Source organism: Serinus canaria, chromosome 1 (genome assembly GCF_022539315.1).
Source record: "Serinus canaria isolate serCan28SL12 chromosome 1, serCan2020, whole genome shotgun sequence".
Lineage (NCBI taxonomy): Eukaryota > Metazoa > Chordata > Aves > Passeriformes > Fringillidae > Serinus > Serinus canaria.
In genome coordinates, this window is record NC_066313.1 from 107,053,805 (window position 1) to 107,076,317 (window position 22,513).

General features: G+C 41.7%; 1 protein-coding gene across 2 annotated transcripts in view; it reads left to right on the forward strand.

The window, feature by feature from the left end:
* Window positions 1–2,544: 2,544 nt before the first annotated feature.
* The window catches only part of USP9X (ubiquitin specific peptidase 9 X-linked), a 96,853-nt gene continuing 76,884 nt past the window's right edge, over window positions 2,545–22,513 (forward strand). For both annotated transcript variants that reach the window (XM_009089622.4, XM_018913490.3), the window contains exon 1: window positions 2,545–2,793. The gene's annotated coding sequence lies outside the window, so the exon portion shown is untranslated. The remainder of the gene's footprint in view (window positions 2,794–22,513) is intronic.

Genomic DNA, 22,513 nt, shown 5'->3' on the forward strand with positions numbered 1-22,513 from the left:
GAATACACCTTTAAACCAGGCAGGAGGTCAGATATAAACAACAGCTTTGATTTTTTTCCCCGTGCAAAATTCCTTGAGTATTGCGGGGCTTCTGCAAATTGTACCTAAAGTAGAATCTCAAACCTGTAAAGTACTACCAAAGGTTCTGGGGAGTTGAAGAGAAGTCGGTTCTTCACCTCTTCCAAGCCTAAGGCTACAATTAAAATAATCAAAGCTTTCACTCTTGGCTGAAGGAATGCTTCTTCTCAAGAGGGAATTCTTGCCACAAGTTGTACCACCATTGTTTCCACAACTGCTGTTCATATCTTTTTGTTGTTGTTGACTTTTATGTGAACTGACAGTCAATTTCTTGGTGGACAATTGCCCACATTATAAAAATCCAGTGATGTGTCACTCTTTGGCTCTGCCAAAAAAAGCCACGGTACTCAGAAGGAACACAGTATTTGGCCTGTCTTTAAAACAAGGGTCTACTCAACAATAAAAAGAAATTACCATCAACAAACACTTAAAGCTAAGTGTCAAAATATAGGCAGCTACAATTGTTCGAGGTGTCACCGTGCCTCTGTAAGTTATCATAAAGAGAGAAGGGATTGAGGGAGAATAATGTGGTGGCAAGTAGAAGCATTATAAGTGCAGCTATTTTAAATGTTTTCCCTGGAAAACAAAGTGGATTAATGGGAAATAGGAGGAAAAGCTGAAAGTAGTTAAGGGACAAAAAAGGAGGCCACAATAACATGCTCAGAAGCATGAAAATCACACAGATAAAAGGGCTGTTTTGATATGATTACAAGTACTTCTAACCCAAACATAAAAGACCTACACTTGCAAACTTTCACCATGGTAATGACTTGTTTTTATTGTTGAAGAAAATGCATATACAGCTACTCCTTCAGTAAACAAACTGTTGCATTTGTACAGTGATGAAGCAGCTGCATCCCTTGTTTTGTTTACTGAGTGGCTAACACAGCAACATATTTCAGATTTCCATCCCAAATCATACCATCTAATGATCAGCAAAAAACCTAATAACACTGCTAAATTAGGAAACATCAGAACTTATCACCACTTGATTTTGAGCTCCAGCTTTTTACTGAAAAACACCCAACCAATTGTTCAATCTTCAGCAATGAGCAATTGTTTTTTTAGTCTTTTGCCACTGCGTGGTCCAAAAGATAAAACATTTTGCACTAGAGTTAAGGTTGTTGGCCTGAACCTCTCGAGCAAATTCCAACCTGGGGAGCCTGAATTCCTCCTGTGTTTTCAGCTCAATACCGTATCTTTCACTTCCTGCTCTGAAATCCTTGAATGATGTTGTTAAAATGAGACTTTGATCTTGGCATACAGACTAACAAAACTTTAAGCACCCAGAAGTCCGAGTTAGCCATATATGCCACACTTCTGTCCTGCCCCAAGCATCCTTTCCCGTTTTCCCAGGTTTTACATCCAGGCTTGAAGTCCTCCCGGTCGCTAGATGAAGCACGTACGGAACTGGGGTTCTACCGATCTCCTACTGTGTCCATGTAAAGGCAGACGTATCAAAGAAAGGAAAAAGAACCAAAAAACGTCAGAATATTCAGAGCTGGAAGGGACGCATGGAGATTATCGACTCCAACTTTAGGCCCTGCGCAGGACACCCTGAAAGTTACCCATGTGCCCTGAGTGCCTTGTCCCAACGCATCCCGAGCTCTGCCAGGCTCGGAGCTGTGCCCGCTGCCCCGGGGAGCCTGCAAGAGGAACAAAAGCTCTACTCAGCTTTCAAAAAGCGGCGGTGTACCCGAGCGGGGTGCCGGCTTTGCTTTGCGGGCCCTGAGGGCCGGAGCCGCCGCCGCCACCGGCGCTCCTGTCCCGCTCCCGCCGCGCTGGGGGCGCGACGGGAGACGGCCGCGCTGACGTCACCATCGTCACCGCCCTGACGCCACCATCCGGGCCCCGGCGCGCGCCCGGCGGCGCGGCGCGGGCCACAATGGAGAGCGCGCGCGCGCCCAACCGACGCGAAACAGGCCCCGCGCGCGCCCGCGCGCCGCTGGCCGTGCGTGTGTGTGTTTGTGTGTGTCCCACAGCCCTCGTCCTTCCTTCACCGCCGCCCCCGCCCCGCACACGGACACACAGTGGGGGTGCCGGCCGGCAGCGGCGGCCCCGGGCGGGCACACGGGCAGCGCGTCACGGCCGCGCTCGGGTGGCCGAACCGCCGCCGCGCTGGGCCGGGTGCGGAAGGCGCTGCCGGCGCCGCCATCTTGCCCACGGGGCCCCGCCAGACGCGGCTGCGCCGCCGCCGCCGGGAGCGCGAGGAGCCGCCGCCACTGCCGCCTCCCTCCGCGCTGCCTTCCCCGCACCGCCGAGTCCTGAGCGCGGAGCTCCCGCCGCCCGGCCCGGCCCCGCCACCCCCGCCCGGCCGAGCCCCGGGCGCGCATCCGCCCACCCCCCCCCGCGTGCGCCCGGTGCCCGGACGGGGCGGAGCGGAGCGCGCAGGCCCCGGCCCAGCCCCAGCCCGAGCCCAGGCAGGGCCGCCGCCGCCGCCGCCGCCGGGCAGCAGCTGGTGACGCAGGAAAAACGCCCCAGAGAGAGAGAAGCGCTCAGGGCTGGCACCCGGAGCGCGGGCAGCGGCGCCGGATTTGCCCTCCCGCTTCCCGCCGCAGCGCAGCCGAGTGGGAACCGGGGGAAGCGGAGCCGCCCCCTCAGAGCCGCGGCCTGGCATGAGACCGTGCCCCGCCGGCCGCCGGGCATGAGGCAGCGCCCAGGAGGGCTCCGGGCCGCCGCAGCAGCCGCCGCGGGACGAGGGGAAGCGGTGCGGGGGTGAGTGCGGAGCGGTGCCCGGGCGGGGCCGGGCAGCTGTTTGTGCTCCCCGGGGATGGGGCTCCGCGGGCCGGGACGCGGCTGGGGGCGAGGACGGAGCTCCCCGGGACCCGCGGGGCGTGAGGCGGCGGCAGCGCCTCCCTCGGAGCCCCGGCGTGTCGGCCCCGCACCGCCGTGTTTTGGAGGGCGAGGGAAAATGGCTGACGGCTCCTCATCCCCGGCTGCCGGCGGGGGGGAGCGCCCGGCGCCCTCGGGGGGCTCTGGCCGCCTCTCCGGGGCCCCTCTGGCCGGACCTCCCCGGTGAGGTGGGCCCGGTGCGTCCCCGCAGCGCTGCACCGGCATCGCCTTCCCTGGTTCTCGCTTCCCTTCGCCCCGAACGCCATTACTGAGGTGGAGTGATTGGGGCCGCGTAGGCCCGGGCGACGCCTGGAAATCAGGCCCTGCCGAGGCGCTTTCCCGACGGTCTCAATGAAATCCACCAGCAGCAGCTCGTTCACGCCCGCTGTAAACACTGTTAACACGTAGGCCACTCCTCTGGCTTCGGCTTCCAGCGCCCCTGCTTCCATGTACGAAAAACGTTCGTGGCTTTTTCATCTAATTCCTGCAGTTCACCGCGCCGCTTCATCTCGGAGTTGTGTCTTAGGGCTTGTCTGTAGCGATTTATTTTAGGCAGGACAGCCCTCTTCCCTTGCCCGACGTGTACGGCAGAGGTAGTTGCGTGTAGTTTGGCCGCAGATACTCACTGTTATTGTCCTCGAGAAAACGGGATTTCACCAGTTGGATGGGTTGTTGGGGTTTTTGTGTGTTAGTTACCACTGTGTTAACATGTGCTGTCCCACTTTGTGCAGCTTTGTTTGTATACAGTGGGAATAGCTTTTGAAAATTTCTTATTTTGTTCTTGAGTGATTTTTTTTTCTCGTACAGGTATCCAAAAATGTTGGGGTAGTTTTTAAGATGCCATATTTAATTTTCAGCTTGCTCCTTCAGAAGTCCAGTTAGGTATTTTGAAGGTTTGCAGTAGCTCACAGCTGTACAGGAAAAAAAGAACCTTTCAGAAAAGAATTGTTCTAATTAAATGTTCAAAGGGCTCCCAGGCTCGCTGCAGACATATTGTGTCTGTCTCAGCTGTTTTTCATGTTATCTATACAACTCGGTTTATATTTGCAGTTTTGCAGCTGTGTTCGTATCACTGGACGTTTGTATCAGCCCGAAGACCCTCTGAAGTCGCAGGCTCAAAGCCAGCACAAGGCCTGCTTTTGCTGACCTACTTGCAGAACTGGGGCCTGTATTTTTTTTAAAAGTTGTTGAATTGAGATACTGTTATGCATTCTTCAGTATACTTGTGGCAACACTTGCTATGGCAGATCACGTAACCTGGGTTTTTAGCAGCTTCTCAGAAGCCTGACAAATAGGTGGTAAAATTGTTACATTTAGGAAGGGGCTATTGATGGGTGTTTGGGGGATTGACCTTTATTGATTATGGTATGGAAACAGTGTCCGGAGTAAGAAAGGGTTAGGGGTGTCTGGAAGCTGTAGGCAGCTAACTTTATTATTCATATTGCACTTGGGAATTTTCTTTTTTCGTATTTTACTTGAGAAACTGTCAGGCCTCCCCACCAAAAGTATTGCTGATCAAGTTGCATATTTATTTCAGCAAGTCATAGATGAGGGAATTGGTTTGTTTGTTTGGGTTTTTTGTTTTGTTTTCTAAAACAATGCTTTTGATTCTTGCAGTTGAAGTAATGTTTATTCTTTGAACCAACAAACTACAGTAGCTGATACCAAGAATTTTAGGGAGGCAAATAGAATACATATATTGATTATTCTGTTGCAATACACCAGACAACAGTGATACTTAATGATAGCTGTGTACAAAACCCAAAAACATCATAAAGCTGCAGTGGAAGAAACTCAAATTATCAGCATGTTTATGGGGAGGGAGTTAACCAGAAATAAATGTAAGATTGTATCATAGTAACTTTTCCCTCTCCAGAGGGTCTTGTGCTTTCCTTTTGTGTACTTTTCTTCAGGGTGTTTCTTTTGGGAAGCTTCTGTCTTAATCTTGCCTGGCTGCTTCTTCATGTCTTGCAGTATTTGTGTCAATTTCTCTGCCCGTGGAATTGACAGGAAGACTACATCTGGAGGTGGTAATCAATAAAGATAATGGTAGCAAAACTGTTTTCCATCTCTGTGGAACACTGTCGCCCTTACATAAACATTTTATTCCCCACATCACGGTGCCTTTGTGCTCAGACCAGTGCAACTACTTGGTGTTCTAAAGGCACACTTTTAGGTTTCTGCATTTTATTAATATGCTGAAATTTGTAGATGAGAGACTCAAAATAAACTAAAATAGTTATTAGTGTCTATTTTGCAAAATTAAATAGACTTCTGAGAAAATAAAGGTACCTGCAATACCTTTGTTCCGAGACATCATATATTTGAAATTAAAATTAGTTTAGGACCTTCCAGTATGAATACAGCCTTAGGTACAAATGGATAGGAATTAATTTATTAATTTATTAGTTTGAGCAATTTATTTTTAAATGTCTTTGAAGTACTGTTTCTGTCAGGTGTGTATTGAAAATATATTAAATTCCATGGAAAGTATTTCTGCCCTTCCTGCTGTGGTTTAGACAAGTTCAGAACTTATTTCAGATATTTGAATGGAAAGTACTTTGGTGTTAGTCAGTACTCTGAGTGTAGAGATATATCTGTATATGTGTATGTATGTAAATATATGTGTGTATGTATTTACTCACATTTTTTTAAGAAATACTGTTTTATCTATTCTAAGAGATCAAAAATAGGTATGTTTTGAAAGCATCCAGATCAAGATAGCCTCATTTGTGAAGTAAATGGATGAAGGATTCAAAGGTTCCCTTACTGTTTTTAACTTAAAACAGAATTTTATTTTTTTTTTAAGGACAATACAAACCCTGCAAAATTCTTGAAACTATAGTACTTACTTTAATTTTTTTCTCTTGTAATCACAAGAGCCTTGCTTGTCCAGCACTTGCAGAGAACAGTGTGAAGATGTAAGAAACTTTGCTGGATTTTGTGTTAATTTGAGAAGTTGTAAATGTGAAGGCTTTTGTGTGCAGTTGTTTGCTGGGTGAGAATTAATAGTAGTCTGGATGTGGACTCTCTTGTGCAGGTATCTTAAGTTTTTCTTATGTGGATGTGTCTTCTCTTCAGCCTCTGTGTAGCTGCACCCAGTTTTATTGTCCATATCACCCCTGTTTTAAATCAGAATTCTAAGTTTAAAGCTGTACTTCAGGGTATGTTTTAGGAACACAGCTTGGTAGTATCTGTCTTTCATTGTAGTCCTTGTTTTTTAACATAACTGAGTGTTGTTCTGATATTCTAGAGCAGAGGCCAAGAAGGTCTTTTGTTAGCACATACTTGCATGCAGTGAGACTTGAATTTTTCTGTCTGGGAAGTTGGAGCTACTTCAGATTCTGTGTTAGAAAAACAGTGGCTTTTTTCCATGTATTAAATCTAGTTTTTTGTTCTCTTACTAAGGTAGGAACATCTGAAAGTTCTCACACTCTTATGAAGGCCGCAATTCATTATGAGTTCCCTTTTCAGAACAGTTATGTTGTATTGGCAGGTTCTCTTACGCTTAGGGCTAGATCATGACTTGAGAATATGGTTGATAGAGGTTTCCTCTGCACTTGGAGATACAGATATTTTGTTTAGAGTCTTCACTAGATAGGGCAGAAAACTGTTCTGTCACTGCCTTGCATCTCAAAATGTCAACTGCTGCCTTTCTGATACAGTACAGTGCCCACCTGAGCCCATTGGTGCATTGAGCATGTTGTAGAGATATGGGTTGGTAAAGTAATTTAAAATGGGGTGTTGGTGACATTACAGGAGAGCTGTTAATAATTGTCCTCACTGTAGAGGGTAGGAGGAAAGTAAGTAAGGTCTTAAGGTAGCCAGTTGTGACTTGGTATTAAAACTTTTTGCTTCTCTTTCGATTTTTTGGGTTCTTTTCTTGAGGGAGCTTAACAGCACAAATGGTTTCTTCTGCATTTTCTGTTGTGAATTTTCTAGTATTTGCTTTGTTTTATAAGAAGCCATTAGTTACTAATTTTATTTGAGAGTTGAATTCAGTCTGCTTGTTTTTAAGGCTTTTTGGTTGTGAGTTGTTGATACATTTTCAAGTAAAAATTGTAATGCTCGAAATGAAAACCACTGGGATATAGGTATGTTCTCAAGCTTGCTTTTTAAAAGAACATTGTTGATATATGATTTTCTTAAAGAATTAGTTACTCTTTACTGTGAGAATGATTACTTGCTTTTGGTTAACTTTGTGTCAGTACAGCTCTGAAAGGGGTCCTTGGGATGTAGATTTAAGATCTAGGTGTATTTTGAACCCTGGTATTATCAACCATTTTCATGAAGTCAGATTGAAGATGCTTTGGAAGTAATGGGTAACTATCAGGAATGCTCCTGTGGGAAGCTTTTATTTGTAGCATCCCTGGTCTGCTTACAAAACCACTACGTAGCCCTGTTTAGTGACTTAGTCTTCATTACAAATGTAACTGCAAACAGAAAAATTTGATTTTCTTGCATTTAGATCTTTGCATGGACATTTCAGCAAATCCTACTGTTTGGTAGTTAGCATTCAGTTGTGGATATACTCAGAAGAGGGGAATTCCACATTGCATCATTCCTTAGAGATGTGCTTTTTTTCCAAATTCTGTTTTTAAGCTGGGATTCAAGACTGTGTGGAAGGCAAGACGTCCTTGTTGCATGAGTTTCCTCATATCCTCTCTGTTACAAATTGCAAAACACTTATTTTTTTAACAGAAGTGTTCAAGTGACTGCTTCAAAGTAATGAAAAGTATGTGGAGGGAATTTCAGGGCTGTCTTTTCATTAAGATTTCATGTGAAATACCCAAAACTCAAGTAATAGAAAATTGTCCCTAGAAGAGCCTTTAAGACAAGTAGCAGTTTCTTGTAACAGTCGAATGGCACATGGAATGACAGAAAAATGCACGTTCCAAATTCCATAGGGTTCAGTCTTTAAGTAATTTAATTGCTGCTTAACCTTTTCTCAAGCTTCAGCAGGACTGGGTGTGGGAAGAGGAAAAGGTTTGGTTTGTCTTAGCTGTAGCAACATGAAATGGTGAAAGGAGGAAAAAAAGATTGCTTAGAAATGTGTTCAGTAAGAAAAATCAGTAGTGATGTGTGTCAGTTGTGATCTCTCTGTTACCAGAGAGGCTTTTTTGGTAGGAGGATGGTGTCCTCACTGCCACTGTGCTCTGGGATAGTGGGAATAGGCCTGTGTTGGCTGTGGGTGGAACTTCAGTTTTCTTGTCCAGAAATAAATTTGACAGTGGGGTGAAAAAAAGTCTCATTTTAAATATAAGATAGGAATGAACGTTGTGAAAATGTACTGGCATCTTGGTAAATTAGCCTTGCATTGTTTATGGTTTATGTTTTTCTGTTGTTTTAGCAATCAAGTACTTCAGTCTGTTTTTTAGTACATTTCAACAGGACAAGTTTATGAATTTGAAAGTTAAATGGGAAAGATGTATCTGTTTAACTTAATTTATAAGAAAATATGTTGATGTAATGCTGAATTTTTGATAAACCAAAACATTATACTATACATTAAACTATAGTTTAAACTGTATTTTAGACTCTGTGAATTTCGGATTTAGAAATAGACTATTAATTGTTTGATAATTTCCGATATTTTATTTTAATGTGTTTTCCTAAATCCTTTAGCTGTGAGGATTTCCTTTTTTTTTTAATCTTAAATTGTGACATAAATCCTCTGGAGGTTGAAGATCTAACTCAAGTGGCTGGTTCTACAGTTTCAGGTTCCAATTTTGCACAGATCTCCATGTGTGTTGACTTGTCTTTCAGACAGTGTTCTATTAACCACAGTGGGACCTTAAAATTCCAGATACTTTCCCTTGAATACTTATACTGTGTGTGTATATAGAAACACATGTGCACACACTCATGCAATGGGACTTTTTCTAGGATGGTGTACTGATTTTTTTTCTTAGTTGAGGTGGTAATGTCAGATTTCTGAAGTGCTTTACAGTTCTCTTGCTGTGTCAGGATGTCTTTGTGATAGTTTTGGTAACTAGGCAGGAACACAGCCTGAAAATTCTTAGTGTGTGTTCTTGTAGCACACACTTGTAGCCAGGTTCCTGTGGTTGATAGTTTGCCACATGTCTAGTGAAGATGCAGCTGAAAACATGAATTCCCTTTGTGCCATTTGGGAAGCCTTTTTTTTTTCCTTTCCTTCCATGTATAGGATTGCAAAACTGAGGTTGGGTTTTTTTTTTGAGGTTTTTTCTTTGAATGGATGCAGCAACCATCAGTTGAGTGATGTTCAATGAGATGGTCAGTGAGTTCAGTGGTAGTGAAGCCTTGCTGTAAGCTAATGTGTAATGAAAAAACCCCAGTCAGTCCCAGCCTCTGGTTAGCAGGTGTATGGCTGGAATTTTCCAATTATCTGCACCATTCTGAGATTTTTGACTAGATGAAAGAGGGTTTGGTAGTTCATCCTGTCATGAATGTTCCTTTTATTTTCTGTCACTTTCCTGATAATGGTGAATATTTGGGACCAGTAGCACTTGGGATATGTTGCCTGGAGGCAGCTGGAGGAGGACAGTGGTTAGTTTAGTTTCATTGTTGGCAGGTGAGAGCCAATATAAGAGTTTAATTTGAAGGTTCCACTGCACTGTGTTGGTTGATCCTTACATGGTACTTGAGAAGATCATCTTTTTCTGAAGATGAAATTGTGCCGATACTCGATGCACTGTTTGTGTCACATTTACCGAGGTGCAAGTGCCACCCTGAAGGCTGATGTGTTGTGCACGTTATGGACTCGTGTAGGCCAGCAGTGAGTAACTCAACAGTTGAGAGCAGAGGATCAAACTCTCTCCTGCTTCGTGCTCTCAAGTATGTGGTTACACTATGCTACACCTGAAATACACTTTGAGGACTTAGCAGTGTTGATGAGTCACTGCAGTTCTTTGTCGGTGTGAAAATACAAGAAATAAGTAGTACTTCACTCTTAAATGAAGGCTAACCCTGTAGTTCTACTTTCAGTTAGTCGAACAGCAAAATTTGCTTTAAATGTGAGTTTATCATTGTATGTCACTTAAGTTCTAAATTGCAGTTGTCCACTAGAATTCTTAATTCCATATATTTGACATAATCAGTTTCTCTAGTGTGTTTCATCAGTTTAAGTTCTTGTCTTAGAACTTCCTTCCAGAAATAAAATGGGGGGGAGAAGCCTGAACAACCATGTTGACATTTAAACAGTTCAGTTGCAATGACTTTTCCTTTGATAGGAATTGTGAAGAAGTTACTTTGGGGATACATTTCTACAGGTATAAAAAGACTTTGCTTCTTCCATAGGCTGCCAAAGTGTTTGTTTTATCTTAAGCTATTTTCATGTGTTTTGTGATGATTTTCTCTTAATAAGAAAATATTGTTTAAATCTTTGTAGTTTGCTCCTACTTGCCTGTTTGGTCAGGTGTTAGTAATCTGCTTTCAAGGAGAGTTGTGTTGTCTCTACTGAATAGCTGATGTTCTGTTTCCCCAGAATTGGTGATGCTAGGGGTATACTTTGGAGACACTTTCTATCTGTGAATAAGAAGGTGTCTGCATTACAGACTTGTTACAGGCTGCATATAATCAGGTGAATTTTTTCTTTGCCTTGCTGCATTTTTGAATAGGAGGTTGATGTTTGAGATGCCTTGTTCTTGCACAGATTCTTGATAAATGGTAGTGAAAAGTTTGTTTTCTTCATATGGTTTCATCAGGACATGGGGTTTGTATTTCAGAGTGGATTTCTCAACAGAACTAAAAGCTTATTTTTTAAAATGTGTCCATTATTCATTTTTTAGTCAAATTGTCAGATAGCTTAGTAAAGTTACTTTAAAATTCACTTTTTGGTGAAAAAAGTGATGCAAAGAGCCTTGGCAAAAATTATGAATTATGGTCTATATAAGCATTTTGCAATCATTTAAGAACCATTTAGGGGGATAGTAAATGGTTCCTGTGGTCCAGCCTGGCCTTGAACACTTCCAGCAAGGTGACATCCACAACTCTGTGCAACTTGTTGGAGTGCTTCACCGCCTTCACAGTAAAGATTTTGTTCCTAGCCCGTCATCTAAACCCACGCTCTTCCAGCTTAAAGCCATTCCCCCCCGTCCTGTCTCTACATATCCTTGTCAGAAGTCCCTCTCCAGCTTTTTTCAAAGTCCCCTTTATGTACTGGAAAGTGCTTTAATGACTCCCCAGAGCTCTCCAGACTGAGCAATACCAGTTCTCTCAATCTGTCTTTATGGCAGAGTGGCTCTGGCCCTCTGGTCCTTTTCGTGATCTCCTCTGGACCTGCTCCAGCACGTCCATATTGTTCTTGTGCTGGGGACCCCAGGGCTGGACACAGCACTGGGGGTGGGATGTCACCAGAGCAGAGTAGGGAACAATCCCCTCCTTCGCTCTGCTGCCCACACAGCTTTGAATGCAGCCCAGGACACGTTTGGCTTTCTGGGCTCTGAGTGCACGTTGTCTGGGTTATGTTGTGCTTCCTGTCCCCCAGTACCCCCAAGTCCTTCTCAAAGCTGCTCTCATTCCAGGAAAAGCCTGGCCTGTACTTGTGTTTGGGATTGCTCTGACCCATATGTGGGAGCTTGCACTTGGTCTTGAACTTCAGGTTCCTCTAAATTTATATAAACATGGAAAATGGGGAAATTGGAGAATGAATCTTGTCATTAAACTGGTGTTGTTCCCCCCCCCACCCCCAACCAATTAGGAGCTCTTCCTCCTGTTGGATCCTTGACTCATTCAGTCAGATGGAATTGGATTGTCATTCAGAATTTTATCTGTGCAATTCTTTCTGTAAATGCATGTGTGACATCAGTCTAAATACTGAGTAGAATTATTCCTCTGTTAATAAGAAAGCTTGAGAAGCTTGCTAAGTTCTTTAGGTTCTTTCTGTTCTCATCCTGTACGTTACCCAATCATTAATCAAAAAGCTTGTGTTGTGTTTGTGTTATGGATGAAGAACTGAGACACAGAGGCTGTGAACTTCAAACCTACCTCCTGTCATGGCTTTTCAATGGATTTTTGTTAGATATTCAGGTGTTACACAGTTTTGTGGGCTTAAGTTGCTGTTGTGCCTCCTCACTCTTTCTCAGTTTTCTCTTTCTCTCAATACCAAGAAGAATGAGAGGACGATAAAAAGGTGAATCTGAAAAAGGCCAGTGTGTTCTTCAGCAATGTTTTTGAACAAGACATAGATTTAACTTTGGGGATTTCTATATAGCTGCCTTATAATCCAGAGATTTCCCTTTTATTTCTGAAGTTCTGTTTCTTTCCTTATAAAATATCATTAAACTTCTGTGACAGATAAGGTACAGATAATTTTTCTTCCTGGTGCCTCAGTTGATTACTGTTTACCCAGGGGACTTTGTTCAATGGAAATGAAATTACAGTGGAAACCAGATTACTCTGAAAATTCCAATTAGGCAGGAGAAAAATGACAAATTCAGCCTTTGACAAATACAGAGAGCATGGTGTGTCTGTCTCTCATGCAATTTGTTAAATGAAAACTTGTGAAAAAGTCCTTAAGATGTTGTCTGTCACAGTGGATGTAGCTGTTGTACTCAGCTACTCATGCTCTGTCATCTCTAGTTCCATTTTGGTTTTTGCCTGAGTTTCCAGGTAATGTTTGAATTGTAGAGTTTTGCTTACAGTTTCATAGCTCTGGCTTTTTGTTTTGTTTTGGTTTTATTTGTTTGTTTTTTGTTTTTTGTTGTTGTTGTCATCAGAAGTAAAATTTTTGCCACCTTCTGCATTTTACAACTTCTGTGTTATCTGCTGTGGCTTTGTCATTAAGTTGTCTGCTTGTAGTGAGAATATTCAAAGTATTACTGCCAAATAATTTTCCTGACTCATTGTGATCTGCTGAGTATTCCACTGGTTTTATCATAATTTCCAGGACAGTTTGTTGCCTTCACCTTCTCAGACTTCTTGCACTTGGCATTATTTGCTGTGGCTGCTTAATATTTCTTTCATGACTGAATTTATGCTGTTGGTGGACTGACATTCCTGGCATTTATCATCTGCTAAACAGCTTTCTCTATGTGCATTTTCCTGTGATATCCCTTGTTCTTGGGAAGAATTTTTGCTCTTTATGACTTTTCTGTGTTGTAAAGGCTCATTTGTGCTATAATGTACATGAACCTTGATTATATATTAATTAAATATGTGCTAATTCTAATTGACTGTATTCTGTTTCCTTCCCTTTCCCTTCTCTTCTAGGGTGTAATTTCATGAGAGATTTGCAGTGATGCTGAAAGAGTTGGTTCTATTCATGGTTATGTGTTCTTCCTGTTTCTCCTGCCATTGTTAGTGTTCATATGGCTTACAATGCAGATGAAAACTAAAATTATTTGATTCCTATCCTCCAGTTACCTTTCAGCCAGCTTGGCTTCTTGATCTGGCTGGTGATGTGGTGATGCAAGGGCTAATTCCATAGTGGTGAAAAAGTGGTTAGGATGGAAGCCAGCAGGATCGCCCTCCTTCCCTTTTTGTCACAGTGGAGACTTCCCTGATTTCAAACAGACTGAGAGGTTTTACACTGGCTGAAGGCTTGTCCACATGCAGAAATATAATGAGACTTATTTTCTAAAACTTATCAGTATAAATAACTTGTACTGGGGGATGAGATGGCTGTTACACACTGAGATTCCAATGGTAGAAGCAGAATAGATCCCGCACACACTGTGGTAGCAAAACCACCTTACTTCTGTCACTCTCACATGGTGCTGGTTTAAGCACTGTCCCTGAGAAGAACAGATCCAGTGTTCCTCCTGTCTCTCCTGGCCTGTTGGTAGGCTCAGCTGAGAAGAGGTATCTTTGTAGGCTGTTTTGGACTGAAGGAAGGGCTCATTAGCAAGGGGGTTTATGGGATTGGCAGTTTATGGGATTATTTCAGTGCAGGGAGAACAGCAGCAGTGTGTGTAGTGGTTTTTTTTCTTTTGTGTGTGGTGGGTTGTGGTTTTTTTGAATGACTTTCTGGTTTTCAGATAGCTGCAGCAGAATTCTTAAACCCATCCTCAGCCCTTATGATGATTGTTTTCTCCTGCATTTCTCAGTAAAAAGAGTTAAGACATGCTTTTTAATAGGCTTTATGGATACAGGAATACTGTGTTTCTGGGACAGTGGTGTCACTTCTTGGTTCTGTGGGGAGTGGGGGGGTGAACATAGTGGAAATAATTCTCCTATTTCCAGCCCTGCTTTGTTCTTTGTGTACTTTCTAGGGGCTTCTTGTTCCATTCCAACATTCTCTGCTATGTATCTTTTTGCATTTATATCAAACTACAGCATTTTATGTTGGCAGAAGGAACATGAAGACAGAAGACAAAACTGCTGTTCTGTTGCCACTTCTTACTTTGCTATAGAGAGGCCAAGATTTTTAAGGGGAGTTGTTACACAAGTTCTCTGGAGAGGGTGGATAGTTTTCAGGGATTTCTGGAGAATTCAGGGAGCATTCTGGAGGATTTCAGGGATTTCTGGAGCATTCATCTGCCTAGGAAGATGGGCTTGTCTGAGTTTGGTTGGAATGGAGCACGTTTAAGGCAGACAATATTAAAGACATGAGCTATCATCTTGTAACACCTCTAGGGAGCGTGTGCAAGCTTGATTTTTCAGGCTAAGTATCTTCTGACTGAAATGGTTGTAAGGCAGCAGAAAATGTCAAAATGTTTACTTGCAGTTATCTGGCATGGAGCAGTACAAAAACCGCCAGGCTGAGTAGGCAGTTGGTACGTTGAAACTGGTTGGAAGTTTGCTAAGTTTGTTAAATAGTTGTGAAGAAGCTTATTGAAATACAAATTTTAATGCTGGTGTCGCTTTCTTCTGTGTTAGATATTTGAATTACACTTGACAATGATGATGGTAGAGTTTGGGTTCTTGTACTTATTTCGTGCTGATTAAACATTACATGAAAAGTAGAGTTTAAAAAAAAGTGAAATTAGCACTAGTATGGTAACAGGAATGCTTAGATATTTGAATTTAAAGCACTTAAAAATATCTAGGTATTTCACAAAGTTGTTTTTTTCATGATTCAAGAATGTAATCTGCTTCCAGCTTAATACCTGTGTTAGGTGTTATGTCATGCTTCAATTATATACAAATAACCTAGCAGTAAGGTGTGTTGCTTTTATACATTGTGTGAAAATTTTCATGTGTTGAGAATGTCACAGAATATTAGATGTAAAGACTACTACTAATTAATTGATTTTCTTTCGTACAGTGTTTAACATAGTTTAGAGAAGCCATTAAGTTTTCCATAGGGAACATGAAGCGAGCCGGAGGGGCTAAGCCTGATTTTTGCAGGTCAGTTTCAAACTCCACTTTTCTACCAGAATCTTTACAGTCCAGTTGTGGTGTTGGCATTGAGTGCTGCACACCACGGTGACACATCAGGAGCTGGGCATAAGCAGGGTTTAAGAAACAGTGCACAAGTAACATGTAACAATAACATTGTAGTAATATCCCTAATTTACTGGCTGAATGACTTCAGCCAACATTTCAAATATTTACAGTCCCGAGTTTTGCAAAGCCTTAAGTGCAGTATAAATACTATAAATAAGGCCATGTTTTAAAGCTGCAAGTGGGACAAATCTGCAAAATGCCATTATCCTTCCCTTCAGATATTTGAGAAAGAATGAAGGTAGCAAAAGCTGTTCTGCATTTACCAGTTGCCTCATAAAAGGCATGAATCTCATCAGAAATTACAGAATCCACAATGTGTTTATGTATCTCAGAAAGAAACTAAGGCACTGAACATGATGTGAGGATTTGAACCTCAGTATGGTTTGGCACAGTCTTCCAAGCATGGAATGTTGAAGAGTTATTTCATTTTTTGCTCTGTTCCGCAGGAAGAATTGGAGTTGTGAACAGTATTAAATGGCTCTCGTACCTCAAGGGGAGTGTTTTGATTTAAACTTTTCTAATTAACTTTTTTAGATTTTTGTCTGCAGTTAGTATTATCTGTAATCCTGATGCAGTTGGACTAGATGATCATTGGAGGTCCCATGCAGATGAACAAAAGAATTCTATTCTTAAATATCCTTATAATAGAGAAAGTAAATACCTCATGATTTTAACTTCATCAATCCTGCCTACAAAATTGTGTTTTTAAAAAAATCTGAGCTTTCTTTGTGAGCCCTGCAGCAAAAGATGGAAACAACATCCAGGGCATCCAAGGAAGTTTCAGAGGTTTATCTTCTGCTAGAGCTAAGGTACAAAAGTTCTTAAAAATTTGGAAGGGTTTGTGCCTCACTCATAAAAAGAAGTGAGATATTCTGTGGATGTCTTTTGTAATTTACAGGACCCATGTTCTTCTCTAGTTAACAGTAGAACGTGGCTTAGCGGGACATTACAGAATCTAACGCGACCTAAAATAACAGCAAAACCTTCCTGCATAAATTGCAAGCTGAAGTACTTTCAGTGGCTTCACCACTACCCTCACAATATTTGATACACACCCCAGTGTTTTTAGCACGTTAGAGGTCCAAGCATTTGATGATGAAAGGAGCCTTGAGCATTGCCAGGGTTGGGCATCCACAGCCTTCATAGGCAGTATGTTCCAGTGTCTCACCATCCTCACATTTAAAAATTTCTTCCTAATATTTAACCTAAATTTCCCTTCTTTCAGTTTGTGCCCATTGCTCATTTTCCTGTCACTGCCATTCCTGATGAAGAGTTGCTTTCCAGTTTCCTAGTTGCTCTCCAGATCCCCTTCAGATATTGGAAAGTTGCTGTGAGGTCTCCATCAAACCTTCTCTTCTCCAGGCTGCCCAGCCCAATTTTCTCAGCCTTTGTTAGGGAGATGCTCCACTGATCTTACCAACTTTGTGGCCTCCTCTGGACTTGTTCCAACAGCTCCATGTCCTTGTATTGGGGACACCAGAACTGTACACAGCATTACCAAGTGGGGTTTCACCAGAGCAGAGTAGAGGAGGAGAATCAAAAGATGTTAGAGATTACCTGAATTTCTGTACTGCATTGTAACACACTCATCTAATTAAATTTACAGGAAAAAAAATAGAGTTTAAAGAAATGAACCTTTACTGAGTGAAACCAGAATTATTAACATGATTTTAACAAACAGGAACACATTTCTAGCCAAACCCTTCACCTAGCAATTCACAATTTCATACTGTTAATATATTACCAATCGCATAGATAAAACTATAAAATTACTAATAAATATTGCACATGGCACCCAAATGAATGGGGTGACAGACAGTGAGAGCACATCACAGAGTAATGTGAGTTATCTGGTAAGCCTAGCACAATAAAATGTGCACCAACACAGCCAAGTGTCAGGTCATTTACCTAAAAAAAGCACATACAGAAAACTTTGTATATATTGGTGAACATGACAAAAAGCAATCAGTTATTTTACAAAAGCAACTGCCTGTGAACACCACAATTGTATGTTTCTAGCAAGAATAAATCTTAGCATTGTTTTTTTAAGAGAAACCTATAATTCTGGTCACAGAACTAATAAGAAACTTGTGAATTACAGCCTTTTACATCTAGAAAAAAAGTTAGTAGCCAGAAAGTTCTCCCTCCGCACCAATTTGCTGCTCCAGTGAGATGAGACTGCAGTGGGATGAATCAAATATCTGAGCCCATTACAGAACATGAGAGACCATCCATTGCCAGGCTAGCCTGGCTGTTCTGGGGTTTGCAACTATTTATCTACTCCCTTGCAGTTAGGGAATAAAGATGTCCTTTTAAGATTGCTGTTTCTATTCTCTTTGACTTTTGGGCTTATCAAAGAAGAAAAAGAACTGAGAAATCAGCAGACAAGAACTACACAAACTGTACTTTTAACTGGCACTTACAAAAAAATCAGAACTGCCAATCAGGCACACAAACAAAATCAGGAAGAGCAGGAGAACCTACCTTTTCCTCCAGCTTTTGAGAAGAGGTGCAGCATTTCCTCCACATGACGTGGCATCTCCTCCTTGGTTCTGAAGCCCCACATTATAAATACAGTAATGCATTATTTCAAGCTAGGAGCTTTTAAGCTGTGGAGTTCAAGAACAGAACCAATACATCTAAAATGTGTGTTTTGCAGGTCTTTTAGCTTGTGCTGCAAGAAAACACTTGACTGCTTGAATTAGCACACAGAGCTAAGAAAAGCAGCTGATACCACTACCACCTATATATAGATACACTTTCAATTAAGAATAATGTACATACAGAGAAACCATCTCTAAACATAACTCCTAAAGCACAAATGATAAAGAGTAACATTAAGTAAAAGTGTTCTTTGTGCAAGTGAAAAGGGAGGATGCCAGATGCATTCCCAGAACACTGGGACTGTTTTTGCTCAAGTGTGATTGAACTTTGATAATGAATTTTGGTCCATGGCTTGCAGAGGTGTAGCTGTCACATCCATTTTTGAATTGGATGAATCCAGGACCAAACTGTGGGTTTAACAATCAGAAGTAAGGGACCAAGAGCATTTAATCAGTCTTCAGTGCAAACTTTAGACGTGCTATTTTCTTGAAGTAGTGACAGATGTAACGATACAATAACAATTACTCCATAGATGATAGATTACCAAGTGCAAATGTATTCCTTGTCCTTGCCTGAACTGTTCTATGGCTGCCTGAAAATGACTGGGTTTGCAGTTGGACCTGGAGTATCAGCTCAGTCCTGATTGGCTCTATTGCCAAGAACACGTTTTTTTGGGTTGAAGAAGGACAGTTTCATGCATAAATAAACTGTAGCATACTTGGAAAAATTATAACAGTGTGAATTGGGTCTGACTGGAACAAATTATATTCTGAAGTTCTTTGATTTTTTTTTTTGTTTTCGTTTTGGAGATATTTCCTATTGTAGCTCGTTCTATTAATACTAAGGTGAAAGGAAGTCTTACCCACTTTGCATGTTCATTGGGAATTCAAGAAAAGGGCTTTATAGTAAATGAAAGTCATGGTTCAAACAATTTAAGCATTTTAAGATAAATTTTTGCATTTACTAGATAGAAGTCACTTAGTTAGTTTGCTTTTCTTACATTCCAGTGTGTGCATTTTCCAGTGCCTTTTATATTTACTGGATTCTGTTCTTGACAAGTCTGGGGTTTTTTACTGTCACAACTACAATTTTCATCTCCCATCATAAAAGCCCATATTATTTAGCTACTTATCAGTGCCTTGAATGCAATTTCTTCATTGCTGGGAAATGTTTAGACCAGTAGTTTAAATAATAGAATTTTAGGGGCTGAACATTTATGTCCCTCTTCCTTCTGTCACTGAGATACACTGAATATCCTTGAGGATGTATTTTGATACCAGTTGAACCAGTGTGACTCCCAGTGAAAGCTTCTGAGAGTAGAAGAGTGGTTGTACAGGATGAGAGGCCCAGTCTTGCTCTGCACTTTGTCTGTGACAGCAGCCTGAGACTTGCACCTATGTCAAAGCCTGACAGCAGGGCCACAGCTCCCTGAGGGGAACTCAGTTAATTGTCTTAACATTTGGTGGGTTTTAGTCTAAGGCATTGACTGGGTGCTGTATATTTGGATTCGTCTCTGTTTACTGTCACATGAGCTAAACACTTCATAACAGTAGCCGAAACTGTTTTTTCCATCTGGTAGCGAGAATGAAGTGTGTGATCTGAAGGCCTGTCCTTTCATTACATTTTTTGTGAAAAGGCATCATGTGCTGTGAGTAATTAGGGGTGCACTCTCTGACTGTTACATGTCCCAGGAATTACTGGCAGGTGAATGTCTTTTGGAGAAGGACACTTGCCGCTGCTCTCCAGTTCCCTTTCAGGGCCTGGCCTTCAGCAATAACTGCTTTGAAGCAAGACAGTCCTTTGATGTAAAGTGTTTCCTTTTATTTTTAAAGTCTTTTGGGAAGTTACTCCACGTGCAAGCATCTCTCTTCTGAAGACACACTGACATGCGTGGGAGTGTTCAGCCTGGAGAAGGCTCTGGGGAGACCATAGAGCCCCTCCTAGTATGAAGAGGGGGCTTACAGGAAAGGCATGTGGTGACAGGACAGGGAGAATGGGTTTAAACTAGGAGTAGATTTAGAATAGATGTTAGGAAGAAATTATTTCCTATAGTGAAACACTAGTGCAGGTTGCACAGAGAGTTGTGGATGCCCCATCCTTGAAAGTATTGAAGGCCAGATTGGATCAAAGGCACAGCCTGGTCTAGTGGAAGGTGTCCTGTCCATGGCAGGGGGTTGGAACTGGATGATCACTGCAGTCCCTTCCAACCCAAACTGTTCTGTAAAGCTGTGAAGCAAGTTAATAGGTTTTGAGTATATTGGCTTTGTTGCCTTGATGTGCAGAGCCAAATCCTGTTGTCAGCCTTGGCTTGAATACAGTTTGTTTTGATTAGAATTTCTTGGGCTTCAGGTTTGGAAGTTCACTTTTTCTACTCTTACTTCTTGCTTAAACTCATGTGAGTGGTGCATTTAGGAGCATCTTGAACAAGGTGAAGTTGGATACTGTTAAGTAGATATATCTTAGCTGAGCTTAGTCCCAACACCAAGTTTTGAAATTAAAAGGAAAATAATCTTGAAAGAACTGAAGTTATGTTTCAGGACAATTCCCCTTTATTTTGTTATCTGAATTTGAGGGCAAATAGAATTGTATGTTTACATAGATGTTCTCAATGTTCCAGAAACTTATGCTGCCAAATGACTTAATTTCAGGTGTATTATGGGGAATGATCACAAAAAAACGTTACTTGAAGTAACCTGTTTTTCAGTGAGAATAGTTTTAGTTTGTAACCATCACAGTTACTCAAAATCTGTCTTGTACTGTACCATTAAGACATATATTGTTTTGAACTGATGTTGGAACCTGATGCAGTTGACCGTGTCTCATATACACTCACTTCTTTAAGAGGAGGAGAAGGAGCATAAAGGGTTTTTTTTTTTTTTGGTAATATTTGCTATTTGAGATAACATTTTCTGACTGCTGCTTATCAGGTATTTTTTAAATGCTGAAAGTTAGACACTTCTTGCTATTCTGTATAGTAGCTTAATGACAGGTTTTGCATTAATCATTGAATGCATTTCACTTTCACTGCATGTTAGTATTAATGAGTGATATGCTGTGACCTCCAGTTCTCTATCCTGATTATGTAAATAATTTCCTCCTTCCTGAAAGATACAAGGTACAGGGAGGAAAGAAAATGGAAAATGTGTGGGGGTGTCTATATGTTGTAACTACTGAATTAGGTCAGTGTTACAGATTTGGGGGAGGTGTTTCTAGTTGAAAAGTCGTTCTGGTTGAAATAAAGGCATAGGGTAGAAGCCTAGAATTTTTAAACTAGAATCACATCATAATCCTTGTGATGAGTCAGTACTTATTAAGGTTTTAAGAAGGCAGTTCCTAGAATCCTGTATGAAACAATCAGTGATACCTCAAATTTGTATTGCTGCTGTTAAGCCTTTTTGCAGTAGGCATCACACTTCTGTTGAAGCACATCTATGACCTCCTGTTTCATGGGAACATCATTTGTAAATAAATTGCTGTGTGGTTGTTAGAAAGCTCTATTGTTACATGTTAAGCAACTCTTACTCTGGCATTCATTGTTACCACATGGCAAAGTAGATTTTGTGACATGTGTCCTCACTTGTGTATAAGCAGAATACTTCAGTTAAAGGAAAAATAGGTCTGTCCCCCTAGATAGGCCTTAGGTAATGCTCATTAATTATAAAATGTATTTTGAGGTCTGCCTCTGTGGTCTGGTACTTTGCATTTGCTTTTTTCTGAGACTCTGTATTTTAAGTAGCTAATTCAGGGAAAAAGACTGTATGTAGTGGGGTATTTGAGTTACTTTTGAAGAGGAGACTTTGAGAAACTCAAATGAAGGCCATTCTAGAAGTCAGCTGTATTAGAAAAATACATTTGTTCCTTTATCATTGAATGATAAAGGATGCCATCCTTTCTGTTATCCTGTAACAGAGTATTGTGTACATATTTGCTTCTTACCTACCACTTATCCAGGAACCCACATCTGATTTTTTTTTCCCCTGGCTTTTGAAAAGCTTGATTTCTCCCCAAAACAAAATTAATCTAATCTGCCATGTAGGCATGAGACTGCAGACTGTGAAAGCTGAGGTGAGGTTCAGGTGTGCAGCTGTACTGGATGGTTGAGTCTGGAAGCAGAGGCTCCTCCTGGAGGACAGTGCTGTACCTGGTGTCCTCTGTGTGGGCAGCTCTCATGGAACTCCTGTGTGGTGCCTTCTGAATGGGGACCATAGGATTCAAAAAATCTATACTTATCTTTTTCTGGAGCTGCTGAAATTCCAAGGAGTCAGGTGGAGCAAAAACTGGCTTTCACTTGTGATTTAGTGGTGGATCAGGGTGACAAAAGGAGGTGTCAAATAGGAACAAAACATAGGACAAAAACATGTCAAATAGGAATTTTCTCAGTTGACATCAAAAGCAAGAGTCAGTGGGATTCATTTGACTCAGTCTTCATAGCCTCATAAACTGCTAGATTAGCAGTAGTGGCGTGAGTTTGTCACTTAACAGGGTTCTGTCTCCATCCTGACCCTGTGTTAAAACATCCATTTAGAGCTTTGGGTAAAGGTGGTAACTTGTACCTCTGGTATAGGGCAATCATGGATGTATGGACAGACTGGGCGATGAGGTACTGGAAGGAAGTGCTGCAGAAAGGGAC